Source organism: Pleurodeles waltl, chromosome 11, assembly GCF_031143425.1.
Source record: "Pleurodeles waltl isolate 20211129_DDA chromosome 11, aPleWal1.hap1.20221129, whole genome shotgun sequence".
NCBI lineage: Eukaryota > Metazoa > Chordata > Amphibia > Caudata > Salamandridae > Pleurodeles > Pleurodeles waltl.
The window spans coordinates 32,051,201-32,072,203 of record NC_090450.1 but is presented as its reverse complement, the minus strand read 5'-3'; the positions used below and the strand labels follow the sequence as shown (position 1 = coordinate 32,072,203).

Below are 21,003 nucleotides of genomic sequence, written 5' to 3'. Positions count from 1 at the left end.
CAAATGCATGTCTTTTGTAATATTACAAAACTCTCTAAACGTTCAATGCTCCGTACACATGCAAACAATGTAAAACTGAACAGTCTAATGATTTTTGATCATGAGAAAGACCTGAAAGAAGCAATTCATGTAAAGAATGACATTTTGACAGTACCTTATTAAGACAATAAGGGTTTGTATGCACTTCACCTTTATAATCAAAATGTACTGGTATGGCTTTATTCCCCAAGATCTCCTACCTTACATCCAGTAGGCATAGCAATCACAAATAGAAACTTTTATGATGATAAATCCAAAGTTATTGATATAATGGCCTCTTAAGGCTCCTCCTGTAAAACCCTCAGTACTAAATGAAGATCCCAAGGAGAGAACCTCTCCTAAACAATGCGTTTATGGTTGGAAAATTAATGTAACAACCTGGAAGCTACTGGAATAATGTTGGTAAGATACGGAAGATACAAAGGCCCTCATTACGAGTATGGCGGTCAGCATACCGCTGCGGTGGAGTTGGTAGCCGCACCGCCGCAGGCCCAGAGGTGAAGACCGCCATATCAAAAGTCCTGGGAAGGTCCCTGCAAAGCACAGCCAAGTTTTTTGGCCCGCCACAGCAGAAGGGCTGGCGCGCCAAGCAGCAGCCACCTCCAGCCTGGCGGTCAGGCAGTATGCTAGAACAATCTTATGAGGTTGCACACCGCCAGGATTTCCGGGGCAGAACCACCTCCACCAAAAGCCTGGCGGAAACAAACAATATAAAAGGGAACACCTACCTTCAGGAACACAGGCACGTCTTTGGTGCAATGGCAGGCAAATTGCAACTCCTCCTAATCCTCTACCTGGCCCTGCAACTCCTAGACCAGTGACGGCGACCACAACACCATCTGTAAGTGCACCAGCCTAGCACACACTGGAGGGAAGGGCGTTAGTATATACACACACACACACGTCAATACCCACAATCACTACACATACATGTTGAAGGAAAGCCAGGACTAGGTAGGTAAGATCAACACAAAAGGTATAATAATTTGCAAAAGTGTGCAATTAACAATTAACATACAGGCACAAGGGCCAGGCCAAAATCCACAGTGCCCCAAGCACATTGGGAACAAGCTGATGCCCCAACTTGACTCCTGACTGCAAAGTGCAGGCCTCCACAGGGCAGGGGCATCAATGGGGAATGCAGGCTATGTTGGTATGTTATTCTAGAAACTATGGCCTTACGCGAGGTGTGCACTTGTCCTCTTGCTTTTTTCATGGTGGTGGTCCTTTGTCTATTTCTACTAAATGCACAGCTTTAATTCAACTTCCGCTTGTTAGCGACCGAGGTAAGCGTACTCGCAGTCGTACTTGGGACGCACACCGGGACGCCGGTTACTTTGCTTACGATACTTGGTAAGTCAGGACCTGGTTACGTGCATTTGACATTGCGCTTTTTCGCTTTACGGTGATTAACATCAGTTAAGGGTATTTTTCCTAATGTGCATTTGGGATTTTTCTCTCTTTGCAGTTTTGTGGGGATTAAATCTATGCAGTCTAGTTGAATATATGGGATTTCCAATACGGACACTTTGGTTTATTCACGAGGGATCTTATTCAGGTATACAAGTTATTCTTTTGGTTTTCTTTAACGGGTCTGGTGATGGTCTTAGTACTCTACAGGGTGTTGGTCGCTTTTCTCAACATGTGTGTTTATACTTTATACAGTTGGACCCGTACCGCTGACATCGTGACTCTATTGTTTTTGAGGAAATCTTGTCATACCATGATGTTTCTACTTTTGAGGTAAATGTGAGCGTTATAGTCAGTTATTCTGACAAATCTCACGTTACTTATATTTCATTGGACACTATACATGACCCTTTGGGGTGTTCATTATTTATTTTTTTCTGCATGTTCTACCAGTAGGTTTCATGGGGATCTTGCTTGAGATGTTCTGTGTGCTCTATTTCAGGCTTAACTTTTAGGTCCACAATTTGCAGTGCACATTTTCTATTAGTTTTAAGATTTGGGGGGTGATTCTGATTCTGGCGGGCGGCGGAGGCCGCCCGCCAGAATTCCGCCCCCATTATACCGCTCCGCGGTCAGAAGACCGCGGAGGGTATTATGAGTTTTTCCCTGGGCTGGCGGGCGGTCTCCAAAAGACCGCCCGCCAGCCCAGGGAAAAACTCCCTTCCCACGAGGATGCCGGCTCGTAATCGAGCCGGCGGAGTGGGAAGGTGCGACGGGTGCAGTGGCACCCGTCGCGTATTTCAGTGTCTGCAAGGCAGACACTGAAATACTTTGCGGGGCCCTCTTACGGGGGCCCCTGCCGTGCCCATGCCATTGGCATGGGCACGGCAGGGGCCCCCAGGGGCCCCGCGACCCCCCCTACCGCCATCCTGTTCATGGCGGCTTTCCCGCCATGAACAGGATGGCGGTAGGGGGGGTCAGAATCCTCATGGTGGCGGAGCGCGCTCCGCCGCCATGAAGGATTCCCCCGAGCAGCGGTAAGTCGGCGGGAGCCCGCCGACTTGCCGCTTCTGACCGCGGCTGAACCGCCGCGGTCAGAATGCTCGTGGGAGCACCGCCAGCCTGTTGGCGGTGCTCCCGTGGTCGGTGGCCCTGGCGGCCACCGGCCGCCAGGGTCAGAATGACCCCCTTGGTCTTTTGCACTAGGGGTCTTTGGTGATCCATTTGATTTGTGTTGTAGCGAACTTTGAAACTTTTGGTGCTTTATTCTGGTGATGTTCGGGTGTTCCTGTTGCTTTCAGTTATTTCTCTTCTTGAGATTTCTCCTTCTTCTCTGCTTCTGTGCATTATTGGGTGTTTTCACCCGTTTCAAACACTTGGTATTTTTGTTCTCAACTCAAATGTTGTGTCTATGCAATTTACAGCCCTGAAGAAGTTGTGTGGGATTTTGGTCCCTTGACGAAACACGTGTTGGCTTGATTGCATCTCAAGATCTGTTTTGCGTCTCAAATCATTTTGTGAAGCTTCAATGATCGGATACTTTGGTGTTTTCATCTTCAGGCGAACTGTTCTCTATAATAAACTTCGAGAAACTCGATCTGTTATACATGGACTGACTGTATTACCTAATTGGAACTGTGTAATTATTTTACTACATTATTTTTTGAATATAATTATGTTTGTGCTATAACTGTTTTTGAGTGCCTCACGTTGGTAATTTCAGTGTTTTGTTTACTTTTGTAAACGGTTGAGGGATGGGTGTGGTCTCTTGTGAAGGCACCATTTAGTGACTCCGTGGCCGATCCTTTACACTTGATCGCCCCTCTTTCCCACTAATTGCGCCCCTTCTGTTCGAACTCTGGCACAGTGGTTGGTCACGACCAATCACAATGCCCTGACACCCCAGGTCTAAAGATCCTGTTGCCATGTACTGGTCAACACATCGGCAAGTAGGTGGAGTAGGAGGCTGGCCTGGTTTGTAGTGGGTACCTTGAGTACTTACATCTTATACTAGGTCCAGTTATCTCTTATTAGTGAATTAGTAGTGTTCTAGCAGCTTGGGCTGATAGAGGAAGCTATAGCAGAGCAGCTTAGGCTGAACTAGGAGACATGCAAAGCTCATGTAATACCACTTATAGTTACACAGTACTTATACATAAGTAAAGACAATACTCAGTGTTACCAAAATTAAAGGGAGTTTATTTGGGTGACACAGTACCAGACATATCTTAGAGGCTGAACTCCTCCTGGAGGTAAGTATTATACATAATATATACACTAGACATCAAAATAAGGTAATTAATTAGACGTAGGATAGTGCAAACAATAGGGAATGCTATAGAATTCAATTTGAGTAAATAGGCCTAGAGGCAACACAATCCATATACTAAGAAAGTAGAATGTGAATCACAAATTCCCCCTAGACAATTGTCGTGTGAGCAGAATCGCTGGGAGAGTGGGAATACAGTAAAGGTAAGTAAATTACCCCACCCAGAGCCCAGAAAAGCAGGAGTAAAGTATTGCAAGTTTCCTTAGGACACACTACACCTCGTGATTGGGATTTTGCAGTAACCAACCAAGTCTACAAACAACAATTGCTGGATTCCTGGACCTGAAGTCCTGCAAAAGAAGGGGACCAAGTCCAGAAGTCGAAAGAAGTTCCAGGAAGGGCAGGAGCCCCTGCCAACCCAGAAGAGGGTGCAAAAGAAGAGTCCCCGGTTGGACGAAGACTGTAGGAATTCACCCTAGGAAGATGCCAGCGGGTTCCTGCATAATGCAAAGGATGTCCCATGACGTGAAGATGGATGCAGACGTGATTTTGTGTTGGAAGTCGCCAACAAGTCTTGGTTATGACAAATATGCGTTTTGCATCAAAATGGCACTGGCTGGACCCAGGAGGGGCCTGGGGGCGTCAACTCTGTGTGAGGAAAAGAGGGGGCTCTCAGCACTTTAAAGAGCCCTCAGGTTGCCAGATAACACCCACAGGAGTCCCAGAACACGGGTACAAATGAGGTGCAAAACGCGGTTGGTGCAGCACAACAAAGGAAGGTCCCACGCCTCCGGAGAACAACTCAGTGAGTTGAGTGTTACAGGATGGAGTGCTGGTGACCTGAGCCAGGCTGTGCACGAAGGAATTTTGAAAATATTGCACAGAGGCCTCAGGAGGTGAAGAAGACGCAGTACAAAGGGGTACTGTCGCTCTCAGGGATGGCAAGGTATTACCTCCTCCAAATTGTGCCAGCAGGACTTCAGGACAGTCTATGTCGATTAGGCCCAACCTTTCTGTCCTTAGGAGCACGCTCGTCGCTGTGAGAGGAGGCCAAGGGTACCGGTCTTCATCTTAGAAGGTGCCTACGTGAGCAGGGGAGTGACTCCGTCACCACACAGGAGAGTCTTTGGTCCTTCTGGTGCAGGATGAAGACAGGGAGTCGTCAGAGCATGCACACTGTGGAAACTGTTGCAGTTGCAGGCTGGAGCTGAAGTTGCAGAGGAAAAGTATCCCTTGTGGATACTTTGTTGCTGGTACAGTAATTCCTGGAGCAGGCTGCGGTTGATTCGAGGTCAGAGGATGAAGTAGTAGTTGCAGAGGATTCCTGAAGGTCAACTTGCAAGCAGAATCTGAAGAGAATCCCACAGGAGAGACCCTAAATAGCCCTGAGAGGGGGATTGGCTACCTTATCAGGTAAGGACCTATCAAGAGGGGCCTCTGACGTCACCTGCTGGCACTGGCCACTCAGAGCCCTCCAGAGTGTCCCCACACCTTGCAAATCAAGATGGCAGATGTCTGGGAAACACTGGAGGAGCTCTGGGCATCACCCCTACGGTGGTGATGGGCAGGGGGGTGGTCACTCCCCTTTCCTTTGTCCAGTTTCGCACCAGAGCAGGGGACAAGCTGTCCCTGAACTGGTGTAGACTGGCTTTTGCAAAGAGGGCACCATCTGTGCCCTTCAAAGCATTTCCAGAGGCTGGGGGAGGCTACCCCTTCCCAGCCTGTAACACCTTTTTCCAAAGGGAGAGTGCGTAACACCCTGCTCTCAGAGGAACTGCTTTGTTCTGCCTTCTTGGTACTGAGCTGCTCAGATCCCAGGAGGGCAGAACCCTGTCCGTGAGGTGGCAGCAGCTATAACTGCAGTGCAAGCCTCAGACAGCTGGTTTAGCAGCACTGGGGTTCCACGGTGGAGCCCCCAGGATGCATGGAATTGGCTCCCCAATACCATATTTGGAATGTGGGGGCAATTCCATGATCTTAGACATGTTACATGACCATATTCAGAGTTACCATTGTGAAGCTACATATAGGTATTGACCTATATGTAGTGCATGCATGTAATGGTGTCCCCACACTCACAAAGTCCCGGGAAATGGCCCTGAACTATGTGGGGGCACCTTTGCTAGTGCAAAGGTGCCCTCACACTTAGTAACTTGGCACCTAACCTTCAGCAAGTGAAGTTTAGACATATAGGTGACTTATAAGTTACTTCAGTGCAGTGAAAAATGGCTGTGAAATAATGTGTGCGTTATTTCAGGCAGGCTGCAATGTCAGGCCGGTGGAAGGGTTTGTCTGAGCTCCCTATGGGTGGCAAAAGAAATGCTGCAGCCCATATGGATCTCCTGGAACCCAAATGGGCTGGGTACCTAAGTACCATATAGTAGGGACTTATAAGGGGGGGTCCAGTGTACCAATTGAAATTGGTAAATGAAGTCACTAGCCTACAGTGACAAATTTAAAAGCAGAGAGAGCATAAGCACTGAGGTTCTGATTAGCAGAGCCTCAGTGACACAGTCAAACACACACATTGGGCCACAAACTATGAGCACTGGGGTCCTGGCTAGTAGGATTCCAGTTAGACAGGCAAAACACACTGACATATAGGTTTTTATCTATGAACACTGGGGTTCTGGCTAGCAGGATCCCAGTGCCACAGTAAAAACACACTGATTCACACTCACAAACAGGCCAAAAGTGGGGGTAACCATGCTAGAAAGAGGCTACTTTCTCACCGGTGGCCACACAGTTCCTACATTGAAGGAGTCTGCCCAGCTACCACTAACTGCATGGCATTTCTTACATCTGTGATGTCAATGCTGTCCTGATGGACACAACCCATAGTAAACATCATTGTACCTACCATCCATGCCACAGCTACCCAATAGTGCCCACCCAGATCCACCATGCCAACATATGTTGCAAGTGAGTACTTACCCTGATGTGTCTGCTGTGCTGCCCTCAAGCATCCATCCACTTCAGGGTAGGCCACCACCAATATGCGGGCCATAAGGGGTCAGGGGCCGACGGGCATGGGTGACACAGACAAAACAACACAGTCATGTACAGTGGCATCCCTGGTACAGTAGTAGACAGCACACATCACACTTCCACACCCAGTGGCATCTCTGGTACAGTAGTAGACAGCACACATCACACTTCCACACCCACACATCATCAGACAAATTAGCCTTAGGCCCCTCACCCATGTCCATGCTCCATTCACACTGCCACTTACCAAGGCCCCCATCCTCATGCGCACAACTCACATACTGGGCAATGACAATGGGCTCACCTGCTGCTCTGGTGTCCCATACAACTGTCCATTCAGGGGCAGGACCCGTCCACAAGCTGCTCCAACTCCTCCTGGGTGAAGGCTGGGGCCCTACCTCCTGCAGGACATGACATCTTGGCTACCATAGTCAGTACACAGCAACACACGCAGTGTAGGTCTTCAGGGCACAAGGTTCAGGAGTCAAGTGGGCATGAGCAAATGAAATGGCGGTCAAGGACTCCGCGTACATCACCATCAACGCTGGCGGTGATCACTATTGGCTCCTGCGTCCCATTGGCAACAGTGTGAACCGCCATGACATGTTACGCCAGCGGGATGATCTCATTTCCACCTGTCCAATGCATGCAGACAGGCGGTTACCAATTTACATTTACAATGTGTATTGTGTGTGAATTTTAGTGTGTCATGCTTCTGTGGTGCACAACATTTTACCAACTCTGTCCTGTTCGCTCTTCACGTGCTCCTATGCACGGTTGAGGATGAAGACTGCACCACTGTACAGGCCCCTAGTCGACCTTGCCACCCTGCAAGAGTGTCACATCATCCAGATCTAATGCCTGAACCGTGTGACCATAATGCAACTGGTGGCCCAGTTGGAGATGGATCTGTTGCCTGCCATTGACCATCCCAATGCCATCACTCCCACAATGCAGGTGTTGTCAGTCCTCCACTACCTTGCCTCAGGCTCCTTCCAGGTCACAGTGGGCCTTGCAGCTGGGATATCACAGCCTATGTTCAGCAAAGTCCTGAAGGATGTACTGTGTGCCCTGATTAAACATATGTCCAGCTACATCTGGTTCCCCCGACGTGCAGAATTTGCCACTGTCAAAACTGCATTCTACCACGTGGCACACGTCCCGCTTGTGGTTTGGGCCATTGATGGTACTCCCATTGCCATGGTGCCACCCAGGAGGAATGAACAGGTGTACAGAAACTGCAAACAACTTTCATTCAGTCAATGTGCAGATGGTGTGTCTCGCGGACCAGTACATCTCCCAGGTGACGGCCAGGTACCCAGGCTCTGTGCATGATTCATACATCCTGCGGAACAGCAGTATCCCACACATGATGGCACCACTCCAGAGGGACCAGGACTGGCTCGTCGGTATGTACCCCAGCATAAGTTCGACCCTCAGCTCTCTGAACCCTTGTTTCCCTGTCCTATTTTCCTCCTGGTCTTCACATGTCTCCTCCCGCTATACACACAGGTGACTCTGGCTGTCGCAACCTGCCCTGACTCATGACACCCGTAAGGCAACCAACCTCAGTTGCAGAGAACCTCTCTAACGAAGCCCGTGGTCATACCAGACCGGTCATTGAGAGATGCTTTGGTCTGCTGAATGCCAGGTTCCACTGTTTGCATGTCTCCGGGGGTGCCCTGCTCTACAACCCACAGAAGGTGTGCCAGATCATTGTGGCTTGCTGCATGCTGAACAATCTGTCACTGAGGCCTCAGATCCCATTGCTGGATGCAGAGGAGGGGGTAGCTGTGCCAGTGGCTGATGAAGGTGACATAGGGAGTGATGAAGAGGATGATGATAAGGATGCAGCTGATTCCAGGGTGGAGCTGATGAGACATTACTTTGGCTGAGATGCAGGTATGTGTTAACTGTGTGGTATGTGTCCTCTACAACTGTCTGCCTTGTCCCTGATGCCACCTGTTGTCTGTGACCACTGATGCTAATGGTTGTAGCTCTGACTCTGGGTGGGTTCAGGGGATGTCACATGTACCCATGACTTAGGTAATCACAGTGTACAGGTCAGGCCCATAGTCAGGCAGCTGTTGTGCTGGTGCAGTGTTGCCAACAATGTGTATGTAGGATGTATCCTGAGCCGCCAGTGCAGGTGTCATGTGTGTGCCACTGTAGGAAAGTACCATCTTGCCTGGCATGTTACCCCCATTTTTCACTGTATATATGTTGTTTTAGTTGTATGTGTCACTGGGACCCTGGTAACCCAGGGCCCCAGTGCTCATAAGTGTGCCTGAATGTGTTACCTGTGTAGTGACTAACTGTCTCACTGAGGCTCTGCTAATCAGAACCTCAGTGGTTATGCTCTCTCATTTCTTTCCAAATTGTCACTGACAGGCTAGTGACCATTTTTACCAATTTACATTGGCTTACTGGAACACCCTTATAATTCCCTAGTATATGGTACTGAGGTACCCAGGGTATTGGGGTTCCAGGAGATCCCTATGGGCTGCAGCATTTCTTTTGCCACCCATAGGGAGCTCAGACAATTCTTACACAGGCCTGCCACTGCAGCCTGAGTGAAATAACGTCCACGTTATTCCACAGCCATTTTACACTGCACTTAAGTAACTTATAAGTCACCTATATGTCTAACCTTTACCTGGTAAAGGTTAGGTGCAAAGTTACTTAGTGTGAGGGCACCCTGGCACTAGCCAAGGTGCCCCCACATTGTTCAGAGCCAATTCCCTGAACTTTGTGAGTGCGGGGACACCATTACACGCGTGCACTACATATAGGTCACTACCTATATGTAGCTTCACAATGGTAACTCCGAATATGGCCATGTAACATGTCTATGATCATGGAATTGCCCCCTCTATGCCATCCTGGCATAGTTGGCACAATCCCATGATCCCAGTGGTCTGTAGCACAGACCCTGGTACTGCCAAACTGCCCTTCCTGGGGTTTCACTGCAGCTGCTGCTGCTGCCAACCCCTCAGACAGGCAGCTGCCCTCCTGGGGTCCAGCCAGGCCTGGCCCAGGATGGCAGAACAAAGAACTTCCTCTGAGAGAGGGTGTGACACCCTCTCCCTTTGGAAAATGGTGTGAAGGCAGGGGAGGAGTAGCCTCCCCCAGCCTCTGGAAATGCTTTGTTGGGCACAGAGGTGCCCAATTCTGCATAAGCCAGTCTACACCGGTTCAGGGACCCCTTAGCCCCTGCTCTGGCGCGAAACTGGACAAAGGAAAGGGGAGTGACCACTCCCCTGACCTGCACCTCCCCTGGGAGGTGTCCAGAGCTCCTCCAGTGTGCTCCAGACCTCTGCCATCTTGGAAACAGAGGTGCTGCTGACACACTGGACTGCTCTGAGTGGCCAGTGCCACCAGGTGACGCCAGAGACTCCTGCTGATAGGCTCCTTCAGGTGTTAGTAGCCTATCCTCTCTCCTAGGTAGCCAAACCCTCTTTTCTGGCTATTTAGGGTCTCTGTCTCTGGGGAAACTGCAGATAACGAATGCACGAGCTCATCCGAGTTCCTCTGCATCTCCCTCTTCACCTTCTGATAAGGAAACGACCGCTGACCGCGCTGGAAGCCTGCAAACCTGCAACATAGTAGCAAAGACGACTACTGCAACTCTGTAACGCTGATCCTGCCGCCTTCTCGACTGTTTTCCTGCTTGTGCATGCTGTGGGGGTAGCTTGCCTCCTCTCTGCACCAGAAGCTCCGAAGAAATCTCCTGTGGGTCGACGGAATCTTCCCCCTGCAACCGCAGGCACCAAAAAGCTGCATTACCGGTCCCTTGGGTCTCCTCTCAGCACGACGAGCGAGGTCCCTCGAATCCAGCAACTCTGTGAAAGTGACCCCCACAGTCCAGTGACTCTTCAGTCCAAGTTTGGTGGAGGTAAGTCCTTGCCTCACCTTGCTGGGCTGCATTGCTGGGAATCGCGACTTTGCAAGCTACTCCGGCCCCTGTGCACTTCCGGCGGAAATCCTTTGTGCACAGCCAAGCCTGGGTCCACGGCACTCTAACCTGCATTGCACGACTTTCTAAGTTGGTCTCCGGCGACGTGGGACTCCTTTGTGCAACTTCGGCGAGCACCGTTTCACGCATCCTCGTAGTGCCTGTTTCTGGCACTTCTCCGGGTACTACCTGCTTCAGTGAGGGCTCTTTGTCTTGCTCGACATCCCCTCTCTCTTCAGGTCCAATTTGCGACCTCCTGGTCCCTCCTGGGCCCCAGCAGCGTCCAAAAACGCCAAACGCACGATTTGCGCCTAGCAAGGCTTGTTGGCATCCTTCCGGCGGGAAAACACTTCTGCACGACTCTCCAAGGCGAGAGGGATCCGTCCACCAAAGGGGAAGTCTCTAGCCCTTTTCGTTCCTGCAGAAACCTCAGCTTCTTCTGTCCAGTCAAAGCTTCTTTGCACCCGCAGCTGGCATTTCCTGGGCATCTGCCCATCTCCGACTTGCTTGTGACTTTTGGACTTGGTCCCCTTGTTCCACAGGTACCCTAGATTGGAAATCCACAGTTGTTGCATTGCTGGTTTGTGTCTTTCCTGCATTATTCCTCTAACACGACTATTTTGTCCTTAGGGGAACTTTAGTGCACTTTGCACTCACTTTTCAGGGTCTTGGGGAGGGTTATTTTTCTAACTCTCACTATTTTCTAATAGTCCCAGCGACCCTCTACAAGGTCACATAGGTTTGGGGTCCATTCGTGGTTCGCATTCCACTTTTGGAGTATATGGTTTGTGTTGCCCCTATCCCTATGTTTCCCCATTGCATCCTATTGTAACTATACATTGTTTGCACTGTTTTCTAAGACTATACTGCATATTTTTACTATTGTGTATATATATCTTGTGTATATTTCCTATCGTCTCACTGAGGGTACACTCTAAGATACTTGGGCATATTGTCATAAAAATAAAGTACCTTTATTTTTAGTATAACTGTGTATTGTGTTTTCTTATGATATTGTGCATATGACACTAAGTGGTACTGTAGTAGCTTCACACGTCTCCTAGTTCAGCCTAAGCTGCTCTGCTAAGCTACCATTATCTATCAGCCTAAGCTGCTAGACACCCTATACACTAATAAGGGATAACTGGGCCTGGTGCAAGGTGCAAATACCCCTTGGTACTCACTACAAGCCAGTCCAGCCTCCTACATTGGTTGTGCAGTGGTGGGATAAGTGCTTGAGACTACTTACCACTCTTGTCATTGTACTTTTCATAAGAGAAAAATATACAAAACAAGGTCAGTGTATATACACATAGCCAAAAAGTTTTGCATTTCCTCTTTTCACTCTTTTCTAAGTGCTGAAAAGTACTTCTAGACTTTCAAAAAGTTCTTAAAAGTTTAAAAAGTTTTTTTTTCTGTCTTTTCAAAAAGTTCTGAAAACTTTTTTCTCTTTTTCTATCACTTTAACTCTCTCTAAAAAAATGTCTGGCACAGGCCAAAGTGTTGATCTGTCCAAACTTGCATATGACAACCTTAGCTGGAAAAGAGCAAGGAGTCTCTGTATAGAGAGAGGTTTGAGTGTAGGGAAGAATCCTTCCTTGGAACTGTTACTTAACATGCTTAGAGAACAGGATAAGGCCATAGGTGCCCCATCTGTTGAAAAAGTACCTAATAGTTCTCAATCTGATTCAGGGACTCCCCCAGGAAAAGATTCAGGAAAGAAACTTCCTAGCCTGCCCATTACTAGACAGTCTAGCATAGATGGTAATGATGATGAGCCACACAAGAGAAATAGTGTTGTCTCACATCATAGCAAAAGCATATATTCTCACCATACTGGTAGTAATGTTTCTGTAAACCAAGCTGTTAGGGTGGCCCCTGTAAGGGACAGGTCTCCTTCTGTTCCTTCCCATCATAGCTCTGTTTCTAGAAATGTCCCTCCCACCAACCCTGATGACAGAATGTTAGAGAGGGAACTCAATAAGTTGAGGGTGGAACAAACCAGACTGAAGCTTAAAAAGCAACAGCTGGATTTGGATAGACAGTCTTTTGAATTAGAGAAGGAAAGACAGAAGTTGGGTTTAGATACCCATGGTGGCAGCAGCAGTATTCCCCATAGTCATCCTGCAAAAGAGCATGATTCCAGGAATCTGCACAAGATAGTTCCCCCTTATAAGGAGGGGGATGACATTAACAAGTGGTTTGCTGCACTTGAGAGGGCCTGTGTTGTACAGGATGTCCCTCAAAGGCAGTGGGCTGCTATCCTATGGCTATCATTTAGTGGAAAAGGTAGGGATAGGCTCCTTACTGTGAAAGAAAATGATGCTAATAATTTCCAAGTTATTAAGAATGCACTCCTGGATGGTTATGGCTTAACCACTGAACAGTACAGGATAAAGTTCAGAGAGACCAAAAAGGAGTCTTCACAAGACTGGGTTGATTTTATTGACCATTCAGTGAAGGCCTTGGAGGGGTGGTTACATGGCAGTAAAGTTACTGATTATGACAGCCTGTATAACTTGATCCTGAGAGAGCATATTCTTAACAATTGTGTGTCTGATTTGTTGCACCAGTACTTGGTGGACTCTGATCTGACCTCTCCCCAAGAATTGGGAAAGAAGGCAGACAAATGGGTCAGAACAAGAGTGAACAGAAAAGTTCATACAGGGGGTGACAAAGATGGCAACAAAAAGAAGGATGGTAAGTCTTCTGACAAGGGTGGGGACAAATCTAAAAATGAGTCTTCATCAGGCCCACAAAAACACTCTGGTGGGGGTGGTGGGTCCAAATCCTCCTTTAATCAGAACAAGGAAAAGAAACCATGGTGCTATTTATGTAAAATAAAAGGCCATTGGACAACAGATCCCAGTTGTCCAAAGAAAGGCACCACAGCTCCTACCACTACAACCCCTACTGCTACACCTAGTGTCCCTACTAATAGCAGTGGTGGTGGGAGCAAACCTACTAATAGCCAATCCAAGGGAGTAGCTGGGCTCACTTTTGGTAATTTAGTTGGGGTTGGTCTGATTAGGGAGACCACAGAGGCTACTTTAGTCTCTGAAGGGGCTATTGATTTAGCCACTTTGGTTGCTTGCCCCCATAACTTGGAGAAGTACAAGCAACTAACCCTAATAAATGGTGTTGAGGTCCAGGCCTACAGGGACACAGGTGCCAGTGTCACAATGGTGATTGAGAAACTGGTGCACCCTGAACAACACATACTTGGACACCAGTACCAAGTAACCGATGCTCACAACATAACACAAAGCCACCCCATGGCTGTTGTAAATCTCAACTGGGGGGGGGGGTAACTGGTCCAAAGAAAGTTGTGGTAGCTTCAGATTTACCTGTAGACTGTCTATTAGGGAATGATTTGGAGACATCAGCTTGGTCAGATGTGGAGTTGGAGGCCCATGCAGCAATGCTGGGCATCCCAGGGCATATTTTTGCTTTGACAAGGGCTCAGGCCAAAAAGCAAAAAGGACAGGGAAGCTTGGATCCTGGAACAATGGACCAAGTGCTCCCTAAAGCTAGGGCTAGTAGAAGCAAACCACTTCCTACTATCCCTCCCTCTACAGTGGATTCTACTTCTGAGGAAGAAGAATTCCCTCCCTGTGCAGAACCTACACCAGAGGAGCTGGAAGCAGACACTGCTGAGCTTTTGGGTGAAGGGGGGCCTGCCAGAGAGGAGCTGAGTGTGGCACAGCAAACCTGTCCCACATTAGAGGGTCTCAGACAGCAAGCTGTCAAACAGGCTAATGGGGATGTCAGTGACTCTCACAGAGTTTACTGGGAGGACAACCTCTTGTACACTGAGCATAGGGATCCTAAACCTGGAGCTGCCAGGAGATTAGTGATTCCTCAGGAGTACAGAAAGTTCCTCCTAACACTGGCACATGACATTCCCTTAGCTGGGCATCTAGGACAAATGAAAACTTGGGACAGGCTTGTTCCCCTGTTTCATTGGCCTAGGATGTCTGAGGACACAAAGGAATTTTGTAAGTCCTGTGAAACCTGTCAAGCCAGTGGCAAGACAGGTGGCACACCAAAGGCACCCCTTATTCCACTGCCTGTGGTTGGGGTTCCCTTTGAAAGGGTAGGGGTTGACATAGTTGGCCCCCTTGACCCTCCTACTGCTTCAGGCAATAGGTTTATCTTGGTGGTAGTGGACCTTGCCACAAGATATCCTGAAGCTATTCCTTTAAGGACCACTACAGCTCCTGCAGTGGCAAAGGCCCTCCTGGGAATATTTTCCAGGGTGGGCTTCCCAAAGGAAGTAGTATCAGACAGGGGAAGCAATTTCATGTCTGCATACTTAAAGGCCATGTGGAAGGAGTGTGGTGTAACGTACAAGTTCACAACACCCTATCATCCACAAACAAATGGACTGGTGGAGAGATTTAATAAAACTCTCAAAGGCATGATTATGGGTCTCCCTGAAAAACTCCGCAGGAGATGGGATATCCTTCTACCATGCCTCCTTTTTGCCTACAGGGAGGTACCCCAGAAAGGAGTGGGCTTCAGCCCCTTTGAACTTCTTTTTGGACACCCTGTTAGGGGTCCACTCACACTTGTAAAGGAGGGTTGGGAACAACCTTTAAAAGCTCCTAAGCAGGATATTGTGGACTATGTACTTGGCCTCAGATCAAGGATGGCTGAGTACATGAAAAAGGCCAGTAAAAACCTTCAGGCCAGCCAAGAGCTCCAGAAGCAATGGCATGATCAGAAGGCTGTTTTGGTTCAGTACCAACCAGGGCAGAAAGTGTGGGTCTTGGAGCCTGTGGCCCCAAGAGCACTCCAAGATAAATGGAGTGGACCCCACACAATTGTTGAAAAGAAGGGTGAAGTCACCTACTTGGTTGACTTAGGCACTGCCAGGAGCCCCCTTAGGGTGCTCCATGTCAACCGCCTGAAACCCTACTATGACAGGGCTGATCTCACCCTGCTCATGGCAACTGATGAGGGACAGGAAGAAGACAGTGATCCTCTACCTGATCTCTTCTCTTCCACAGAACAAGATGCTCTTGTGGAAGGTGTAGTTTTGGCAGATTGTCTTACTGCTGAGCAGAAAGACCATTGCATAAATCTCCTAGGACAATTTTCAGAACTCTTCTCTACTGTGCCAGGCACCACTTCTTGGTGTGAGCACACTATAGATACTGGAGACAGTTTACCTGTCAAAAGTAAGATCTATAGGCAGCCTGACCATGTCAGGGACTGCATAAAGCAAGAAGTTCAGAAAATGTTGGAACTAGGAGTGGTTGAGCACTCTGACAGTCCATGGGCTTCTCCTGTGGTACTGGTACCAAAACCCAATTCTAAAGATGGAAAGAAGGAAATGCGGTTTTGTGTAGACTATAGAGGTCTCAACTTGGTAACCAAAACTGATGCTCACCCTTTACCCAGGGCAGATGAGCTTATAGATACACTGGCATCTGCCAAGTATCTAAGCACTTTTGATTTGACTGCAGGGTATTGGCAGATCAAATTATCAGAAGAGGCTAAATCTAAGACTGCATTTTCTACCATTGGAGGACATTACCAGTTTACTGTAATGCCTTTTGGTTTGAAAAATGCACCTGCCACTTTTCAAAGGTTGGTGAACACAGTCCTGCAAGGGCTGGAAGCTTTCAGTGCAGCATATTTGGACGATATAGCTGTCTTTAGCTCCAGCTGGGATGATCACCTGGTCCACCTATGGAAAGTTTTGGAGGCCCTGCAAAAGGCAGGCCTCACTATCAAGGCTTCAAAGTGCCAGATAGGGCAGGGTAAGGTGGTTTATCTGGGACACCTTGTTGGTGGGGAACAGATTGCACCACTTCAGGGGAAAATCCAAACAATTATTGATTGGGTTCCCCCTACCACACAGACTCAGGTGAGAGCCTTCCTAGGCCTCACTGGGTACTACAGGAGGTTCATTAAGAACTATGGCTCCATTGCAGCCCCTCTTAATGACCTCACATCCAAGAAAATGCCTAAAAAGGTATTATGGGCAGCAAACTGTCAGAAAGCTTTTGAGGAGCTGAAGCAGGCCATGTGCTCTGCACCTGTCCTGAAAAGCCCTTCTTACTCTAAAAAATTCTATGTCCAAACTGATGCATCTGAATTAGGAGTAGGGGCAGTCCTATCACAACTTAATTCTGAGGGCCAGGATCAACCTGTTGCTTTTATTAGTAGAAGGTTGACCCCTAGAGAAAAGCGTTGGTCTGCCATTGAGAGGGAGGCCTTTGCTGTGGTCTGGGCTCTGAAGAAGTTGAGGCCATACCTGTTTGGCACTCACTTCATTGTTCAGACAGACCACAAACCTCTACTTTGGCTAAAACAAATGAAAGGTGAAAATCCTAAATTGTTGAGGTGGTCCATATCCCTACAGGGAATGGACTATACAGTGGAACATAGACCTGGGAGTAGCCACTCCAATGCAGATGGACTCTCCAGATATTTCCACTTAGACAATGAAGACTCATCAGGTCATGGCTAGTCTTATTGTCCTTCGTTTGGGGGGGGGTTGTGTAGGAAAGTACCATCTTGCCTGGCATGTTACCCCCATTTTTCACTGTATATATGTTGTTTTAGTTGTATGTGTCACTGGGACCCTGGTAACCCAGGGCCCCAGTGCTCATAAGTGTGCCTGAATGTGTTACCTGTGTAGTGACTAACTGTCTCACTGAGGCTCTGCTAATCAGAACCTCAGTGGTTATGCTCTCTCATTTCTTTCCAAATTGTCACTGACAGGCTAGTGACCATTTTTACCAATTTACATTGGCTTACTGGAACACCCTTATAATTCCCTAGTATATGGTACTGAGGTACCCAGGGTATTGGGGTTCCAGGAGATCCCTATGGGCTGCAGCATTTCTTTTGCCACCCATAGGGAGCTCAGACAATTCTTACACAGGCCTGCCACTGCAGCCTGAGTGAAATAACGTCCACGTTATTCCACAGCCATTTTACACTGCACTTAAGTAACTTATAAGTCACCTATATGTCTAACCTTTACCTGGTAAAGGTTAGGTGCAAAGTTACTTAGTGTGAGGGCACCCTGGCACTAGCCAAGGTGCCCCCACATTGTTCAGAGCCAATTCCCTGAACTTTGTGAGTGCGGGGACACCATTACACGCGTGCACTACATATAGGTCACTACCTATATGTAGCTTCACAATGGTAACTCCGAATATGGCCATGTAACATGTCTATGATCATGGAATTGCCCCCTCTATGCCATCCTGGCATAGTTGGCACAATCCCATGATCCCAGTGGTCTGTAGCACAGACCCTGGTACTGCCAAACTGCCCTTCCTGGGGTTTCACTGCAGCTGCTGCTGCTGCCAACCCCTCAGACAGGCAGCTGCCCTCCTGGGGTCCAGCCAGGCCTGGCCCAGGATGGCAGAACAAAGAACTTCCTCTGAGAGAGGGTGTGACACCCTCTCCCTTTGGAAAATGGTGTGAAGGCAGGGGAGGAGTAGCCTCCCCCAGCCTCTGGAAATGCTTTGTTGGGCACAGAGGTGCCCAATTCTGCATAAGCCAGTCTACACCGGTTCAGGGACCCCTTAGCCCCTGCTCTGGCGCGAAACTGGACAAAGGAAAGGGGAGTGACCACTCCCCTGACCTGCACCTCCCCTGGGAGGTGTCCAGAGCTCCTCCAGTGTGCTCCAGACCTCTGCCATCTTGGAAACAGAGGTGCTGCTGACACACTGGACTGCTCTGAGTGGCCAGTGCCACCAGGTGATGTCAGAGACTCCTGCTGATAGGCTCCTTCAGGTGTTAGTAGCCTATCCTCTCTCCTAGGTAGCCAAACCCTCTTTTCTGGCTATTTAGGGTCTCTGTCTCTGGGGAAACTGCAGATAACGAATGCACGAGCTCATCCGAGTTCCTCTGCATCTCCCTCTTCACCTTCTGATAAGGAAACGACCGCTGACCGCGCTGGAAGCCTGCAAACCTGCAACATAGTAGCAAAGACGACTACTGCAACTCTGTAACGCTGATCCTGCCACCTTCTCGACTGTTTTCCTGCTTGTGCATGCTGTGGGGGTAGCCTGCCTCCTCTCTGCACCAGAAGCTCCGAAGAAATCTCCCGTGGGTCGACGGAATCTTCCCCCTGCAACCGCAGGCACCAAAAAGCTGCATTACCGGTCCCTTGGGTCTCCTCTCAGCACGACGAGCGAGGTCCCTCGAATCCAGCGACTCTGTCCAAGTGACCCCCACAGTCCAGTGACTCTTCAGTCCAAGTTTGGTGGAGGTAAGTCCTTGCCTCACCTCGCTGGGCTGCATTGCTGGGAACCGCGACTTTGCAAGCTACTCCGGCCCCTGTGCACTTCTGGCGGAAATCCTTTGTGCACAGCCAAGCCTGGGTCCACGGCACTATAACCTGCATTGCACGACTTTCTAAGTTGGTCTCCGGCGACGTGGGACTCCTTTGTGCAACTTCGGCGAGCACCGTTTCACGCATCCTCATAGTGCCTGTTTCTGGCACTTCTCCGGGTACTACCTGCTTCAGTGAGGGCTCTTTGTCTTGCTCGACGTCCCCTCTCTCTTCAGGTCCAATTTGCGACCTCCTGGTCCCTCCTGGGCCCCAGCAGCGTCCAAAAACGCCAAACGCACGATTTGCGCCTAGCAAGGCTTGTTGGCGTCCTTCCGGCGGGAAATCACTTCTGCACGACTCTCCAAGGCGAGAGGGATCCGTCCACCAAAGGGGAAGTCTCTAGCCCTTTATGTTCCTGCAGAAACCTCAGCTTCTTCTGTCCAGTCGAAGCTTCTTTGCACCCGCAGCTGGCATTTCCTGGGCATCTGCCCATCTCCGACTTGCTTGTGACTTTTGGACTTGGTCCCCTTGTTCCACAGGTACCCTAGATTGGAAATCCACAGTTGTTGCATTGCTGGTTTGTGTCTTTCCTGCATTATTCCTCTAACACGACTATTTTGTCCTTAGGGGAACTTTAGTGCACTTTGCACTCACTTTTCAGGGTCTTGGGGAGGGTTATTTTTCTAACTCTCACTATTTTCTAATAGTCCCAGCGACCCTCTACAAGGTCACATAGGTTTGGGGTCCATTCGTGGTTCGCATTCCACTTTTGGAGTATATGGTTTGTGTTGCCCCTATCCCTATGTTTCCCCATTGCATCCTATTGTAACTATACATTGTTTGCACTGTTTTCAAAGACTATACTGCATATTTTTACTATTGTGTATATATATCTTGTGTATATTTCCTATCCTCTCACTGAGGGTACACTCTAAGATACTTGGGCATATTGTCATAAAAATAAAGTACCTTTATTTTTAGTATAACTGTGTATTGTGTTTTCTTATGATATTGTGCATATGACACTAAGTGGTACTGTAGTAGCTTCACACGTCTCCTAGTTCAGCCTAAGCTGCTCTGCTAAGCTACCATTATCTATCAGCCTAAGCTGCTAGACACCCTATACACTAATAAGGGATAACTGGGCCTGGTGCAAGGTGCAAATACCCCTTGGTACTCACTACAAGCCAGTCCAGCCTCCTACAGCCACAGAGGGTTGTTGTTTGTGTGCAGTATCTATCCTGGAATTTGACATTGCGGGGCAGTGCTACATTGTTGTTGGTGGCAGTGGGTATGGGTTCAGGTCTGGCACTGGGTGCTGTGCAAGTTGGACCATTGGGTTGGTATGTGTTGTTAATGTGTGTAGGTATTGGCCATTTGGTTGTGGACCTGGATGGCATATCTGCCTTGGATTCCGGTTCCTACAGTGCATTTGTGTGGAGATGGCATCTGTGACTCCTACAGTGATTATTGTCCCTGTCTTGCTCTACTTTCAGGACAATGTTGTGGTGTTCTGTGGTTCCTGCTTGGACTGTTGCCTCCAGTGATACATATGTTCTGCCACTGCCTGCTACACGTCTGTCCTCCTGGGATATTGCTTCCCCCTCTGTTATGCTCCCATGAATGTGCTGGACGATGGGTTGGCAGTTGTACACGTATTGCCAGTTGCATGCATACTCATGACAAATAAATAAGTAGACATGAACTGTGCTAAAGTGTTGTTTATTTGGTATGTACAAGTGTGAGGGTCGATGAGTGGTGTCATGGCGGCGGAGATCATCAGAGTGGTGAGTCCAGCTGTAGGTAGTCCAGGTCCAGTGTGCTGGCTATGGGTAGATGGAGATATGGAAGTGGATGGTCGATAGAGTGTCACAGTCACACACAAAGGAGAATGTTCAGGAGAGGGTCACTTCTTGGTAGTGGTCATGGTATGGCCATCATGTCCAGCTGGATGTCTACTTGGACGTCCTCACTTGCGTGTGGGTTACTCAGCTACAGTGGTTGGGATGCTGGTGTCCTGCGAGTCCTGTGGCGGAGCCT

At 48.7% G+C, this 21,003-nt stretch overlaps 2 long non-coding RNA genes across 3 annotated transcripts in view; both read left to right on the top strand.

Moving 5' to 3' along the window:
• The window catches only part of LOC138266548 (uncharacterized), a 153,034-nt gene that overhangs the window by 67,351 nt on the left and 64,680 nt on the right, over positions 1–21,003 (top strand). The gene's annotated exons all lie outside the window — the stretch shown is intronic.
• On the top strand, positions 1,518–20,620 carry LOC138266547 (uncharacterized). Its single transcript, XR_011199539.1, has 3 exons — positions 1,518–1,597; positions 1,705–1,782; positions 20,460–20,620. It is a non-coding gene; the product is annotated as an uncharacterized lncRNA (long non-coding RNA).